The sequence below is a fragment of the Schistocerca serialis genome, chromosome 1 (genome assembly GCF_023864345.2).
Source record: "Schistocerca serialis cubense isolate TAMUIC-IGC-003099 chromosome 1, iqSchSeri2.2, whole genome shotgun sequence".
NCBI lineage: Eukaryota > Metazoa > Arthropoda > Insecta > Orthoptera > Acrididae > Schistocerca > Schistocerca serialis.
Window position 1 is genome coordinate 911,706,138 of NC_064638.1, and position 5,717 is coordinate 911,711,854.

General features: G+C 43.5%; 1 non-coding gene across 1 annotated transcript; it reads right to left on the bottom strand.

Annotated features, from left to right (window-relative positions):
* Window positions 1-4,801: 4,801 nt before the first annotated feature.
* Trnaw-cca (transfer RNA tryptophan (anticodon CCA)) lies at window positions 4,802-4,876 on the bottom strand. Its single transcript has one exon. It is a non-coding gene; the product is annotated as a tRNA-Trp (tRNA).
* Between the last annotated feature and the right edge of the window lie 841 nt (window positions 4,877-5,717).

Sequence of the window (5,717 nt, forward strand, 5' to 3'; positions counted from 1 at the left end):
AAAAATCGTACAAGAACGAACTGCATTCTTCCCACACTCTTCATAAACTATGAGCTCAAAATGGTTCCAATGGCTCTAAGCACTATGGGACTTAACATCTGAGGTCATTGTCCCATAGGCTTAGAACTACTTAAACCTAACTAACCTAAGGACATCACACACATCCATGCCCGAGGCAGGATTCGAAACTGCGACCGTAGCGGTTGCGCGGTTCCAGACTGTAGCGCCTAGAACACCTCGGCCACTCCGGCCGGCAAACTATGAGCCTGTCGACTTTTTCTTCATTAGTAAATCTCATCGTCCACTCACGACATACTTCCTGCACTGTCACACACTAACTGATAGCAAGTCGAAATGCACTCAAGAAACACAAAAGGTACACCGTAAGCGAACATAACAACATCGTACAAAGCAACTACGCAGGTTGAATGGCTCAGACAGATGTCGCTGTAGAAACTTTTCAGAATACGATACCTCGTAAACAAGAAACACCACTAACATTCTAATTTACACTACTTTTAGGTTGTTACTGTCAATAGGCATTGTTCCGTTCAAAAAGTGTACGTTTGCACGGAAATTATTGTGTTGTTGTGGTCCTCAATCCAGAGACTGGTTTGATGCAGCTCTCCATGGTACTCTATCCTGTGCAAGGTTCTTCATCTCCCAGTACCTACTGCAACCTACATCCTTCTGAATCTGTTTAGTGTATTCACCTCTTGGTCTCCCTCTGCGATTTTTACCCTCCGCGCTGCCTTCCAATACTAAACTGGTAATCCCTTGATGTCTCAGAATATGCCCTACCAACCGATCCCTTCTTCTAGTCACGTTGTGCCACAAATTTCTCTTCTCTCCAATTCTATTCAATACCTCCTCATTAGTTATGTGGTCTACCCATCTAATCTTCAGCGTTCTTCTGTAGCACCACATTTCGAAACCTTCTATTGTCTTCTTGTCTAAACTATTTATCATCCACGTTTCACTTCCATACATGGCTACAGTCCATACAAATACTTTCAGAAACGACATCCTGACACTTAAATCTATACTCGATGTTAACAAATTTCTCTTTTTCAGAAACGCTTTCCTTGCCATTGCCAGTCTACATTTTATATCCTCTCTACTTCGACCATCATCAGTTATTTTGCTCCCTAAATAGCAAAACTCTATTACTGCTTTAAGCGTCTCATTTCCTAATCTAATTCCCACAGCATCAACCGATTTAATTCGACTACATTCCATTAGCCTCGTTTTGCTTTTGTTGATGTTCATCTTATATCTTCCTTTCAAGACACTGTCTATTCCGTTCAGCTGCTCTTCCAGGTCCTTTGCTGTCTCTGACAGAATTACAATGTCAGCGGCGAACCTCAAAGTTTTTATTTCTTCTCCATGGATTTTAATTCCTACTCTGAATTTTTCTTTTCTTTCCTTTACTGCCTCTCAATATACAGATTGAATAACATCGGGGATAGGCTACAACCCTGTCTCACTACCTTCCCAAACACTCCTTCCCTTTCATGCCCCTCGACTCTTATAATTGCCATCTGGTTTCTGTACAAATTGTAAATAGCCTTTCGCTCCCTGTATTTTACCCTTGCCACCTTCAAGATTTGAAAGAGAGTATTCCAGACAACATTGTCAAAAGCCTTCTCTAAGTCTATAAATGCTAGAAACATTGGTTTGTCTTTCCTTAATCTATTTTCTAAGATAAGTCGTAGTGTCAGTATTGCCTCACGTGTTCCAGGATTTCTACGGAATCCAAACTGATCTTCCTCGAGGTCGGCTTCTACCAGTTTGTCCATTCGTCTGTAAAGAATTCGCGTTAGTATTTTGCAGCCGTGGCTTCTTAAACTGGTAGTTCGGTAATTTTCACATCTGTCAACACCTGCTTTCTTTGGGATTGGAATTATTATATTTTTCTTGAAGTCTGAGGGTTTTCGCCTGTCTCATACATCTCGCTCACCTGATGGTAGAGGCTCCCAAGGCTGTCAGAAGTTCTAATGGAATATTGTCTACTCCCGGGGCCTTGTTTCGACTCAGGTCTTTCAGTGCTCTGTCAAATTCTTCACCGCAGTATCGTATCTCCCATTTCATCTTCATCTACATCCTCTTCCATTTCCATAATATTGTCCTCAAGTACATCACCCTTGTATAGACCCTCTATATACTCCTTCCACCTTTCTGCTTTCCCTTCTTTGCTTAGAACTGGGTTTCCATCTGAGCTCTTGATATTCATACAAGTGGTTCTCTTTTCTCCAAAGGTCTCTTTAATTTTCCTGTAGGCAATATCTATCTTACCCCTAGTGATATGTGCCTCTACATCCTTACATTTGTCCTCTAGCCATCCCTGCTTAGCCATTTTGCACTTCCTGTCGATCTCATTTTTGAGACGTTTGTATTCCTTTTTGCCTGCTTAATTCACTGCATTTTTATATTTTCTTCTTTCAGCAATTAAATTCAATATCTCTTCTGTTACCCAAGGATTTCTATTAGCCCTCGTCTTTTTACCTACTTGATACTCTGTTACCTTCTCTATTTCACCTCTCAGAGATACCCATTCTTCTTCTACTGTATTTCTTTTATTGACTAATTATATGAGTTCTTGACTAACAGTCATTCTGTGAAAACCGCACATCAGTAGCACTTTCCATTTCCGAAATATTTGCAGTGCAAGTTTCGGGTGACTCACCGTGCGTATAACATGCGAAATTTATCGTATATGTGAAAATATTTTTAACTGTATAATTCACAATGCATTGTAATGCTGATAGAGCCGTCAACATGTTTCATCCATATTGTGGCGAGTGAAAGCGGGTGATTGTGGTTGGCAGATATCTCAATGTAATGCGCGACGTGGAACACTTAAGTCTCTTAAAAGAAGCTGTATTCTCTATGACTTTTGAACTTTACCGTATTAGCGAATGTGCTCGCTCACACAATTCTCATCCTGTTCCACCCACACTAGCACTGACATTACGTTACGGAGACATATTTAGCCGCGAATAATACCAAGGGTCCAATGCGAAATGATTGTCAACAACAAATTAAATTATTAAAAGGATTATATTCACGAAGACTGAGCGCAATGTCCAACCGAAATCACTGAACTGTACCGTTCGATTATTCACTTGTTAGTTGTGAGTATTTTTATCTTTGAGTCTATCTGGACATTTTTCTTTGTGTCTCTGTTGATCATTGGTAAAGTGGGACGACAAAAACGCGCTGAGACATTAGAAACTAATCTGTATTATGATAGTACTCGTCGTTATTAAAGGGCAAGCATCGTATTATGCCGGAAGAATGAAACAGTAAATGCATTTTCGAAAGCACGGTAGAAGTTCGTAAGTCACAGAATGTATAGCTTTTCCTAAGAGTATTTATTGCTCCACATTTCGTGGATTTTTGCTCGCCACACTCACCCACTGCCACACATCGCGACCAAACTCCCTGACTAACAACATGAGCCCAAAGGCTATCTACCACCCCAACCACGAGTGGGTGGCAGTGGGCGATGTGGAGAAAAGTCTGTCATTACGTACAAACACAAGCCTTTTGTATATAGATACAGACTTAGGAAACTGAGGAAATCCGAACTGAAATTCTAGCAGAATTCTGGAATATTTCGCGCCTACATTTGATGGCTATTTTACAGCCTTCCTTACCACTACAAAAACGGCACAATTATGCCCAAATTTGGCAAAATAAGGAACGGAAATGAGTCCATGACGTCATGGAAGATACTCAAGGCATCACGTGCAGTGCCACTCGATGCTCCGAAAGGGGAAAAATACATGACCTTCGCCCCCCTCCACCTCCGTGCCAGCACCAGCCTTCAGGAAGTAAACCACCACCAGTGCAGTCCAGAGCGCCGTCTGTCTACGTAAAGATAATCAGAGGCGGAACACATGTTAGGGTGGAGACAGATTAGTGTACCTTTTCATGGGACCATCCTGGCACTTGAATTAAGTGAGCCGGCCAAAGTGGCCGTGCGGTTAAAGGCGCTGCAGTCTGGAACCGCAAGACCGCTACGGTCGCAGGTTCGAATCCTGCCTCGGGCATGGATGTTTGTGATGTCCTTATGTTAGTTAGGTTTAACTAGTTCTAAGTACTAGGGGACTAATGACCACAGCAGTTGAGTCCCATAGTGCTCAGAGCCTTTTGAACCATTTTTGAATTAAGCGATTTAAGGAAACCATCGACGGCTGGACGGCAGTAGAACGGTCGTCATCCAGAATCAGATTCATACAGTATTCAGAACCTAGGAATTGTGGTCTTGTACGAAGATGCTTAACAGGTTCAGAAGCATGAATCTAACCGATTGAACATTGATTTGTTGCCAAAAACGAAAAAACCTGTAATTCCATCAAGTTTTGCCCCGTAAAATACTGGTTTCGCGCTAATATGTTTATCGGATATATGTAGAACAACTGGCGGCATCTGTCAATTGTTTTGTACATTGTTAGAGAGTCCTTCCTGGTGTGTCATGCTGACAGTGCTCTAATTCTGATAAGGTCAGGGGAGAAGTAAACCGTTTCCAGTGCTAGCTTATGGTTTCGTGTTCTTGTATCCACAATGTACGAGGGTACATTTCTGTCATAAGATACGTGGTTAGCAGAAGTCTCATAACAGCAAGTTCGTTTGTTCAAAATCTTAAATCTCTGACATTGCATTCGAAAAAGTTCGTGTTTTACGTATCTACTGCAGCGCCATATGAGATGTGGCTGAGGGTTTATCAAACCATTTTCATACTCACTCTGCAGCGGAGTGTGCGCTGATATGAAACTTCCTGGCAGATTAAAACTGTGTGCCCGACCGAGACTCGAACTCGGGACCTTTGCCTTTGGCGGGCAAGTGCTCTACCAACTGAGCTACCGAAGCACGACTCACGCCCGGTACTCACAGCTTTACTTCTGCCAGTACCTCGTCTCCTACCTTCCAAACTTTACAGAAGCTCTCCTGCGAACCTTGCAGAACTAGCACTCCTGAAAGAAAGGATATTGCGGAGACATGGCTTAGCCACAGCCTGGGGGATGTTTCCAGAATGAGATTTTCACTCTGCAGCGGAGTGTGCGCTGATATGAAACTTCCTGGCAGATTAAAACTGTGTGCCCGACCGCGACTCGAACTCGGGAAGTTTCATATCAGCGCACACTCCGCTGCAGAGTGAAAATCTCATTCTGGAAACATCCCCCAGGCTGTGGCTAAGCCATGTCTCCGCAATATCCTTTCTTTCAGGAGTGCTAGTTCTGCAAGGTTCGCAGGAGAGCTTCTGTAAAGTTTGGAAGGTAGGAGACGAGGTACTGGCAGAAGTAAAGCTGTGAGTACCGGGCGTGAGTCGTGCTTCGGTAGCTCAGTTGGTAGAGCACTTGCCCGCGAAAGGCAAAGGTCCCGAGTTCGAGTCTCGGTCGGGCACACAGTTTTAATCTGCCAGGAAGTTTCATATCAGCGCACATTCCGCTGCAGAGTGAAAATCTCGTTCTGGAAACATCCCCCAGGCTGTGGCTAAGCCATGTCTCCGCAATATCCTTTCTTTCAGGAGTGCTAGTTCTGCAAGGTTCGCAGGAGAGCTTCTGTAAAGTTTGGAAGGTAGGAGACGAGGTACTGGCAGAAGTAAAGCTGTGAGTACCGGGCGTGAGTCGTGCTTCGGTAGCTCAGTTGGTAGAGCACTTACCCGCGAAAGGCAAAGGTCCCGAGTTCGAGTCTCGGTCGGGCACACAGTT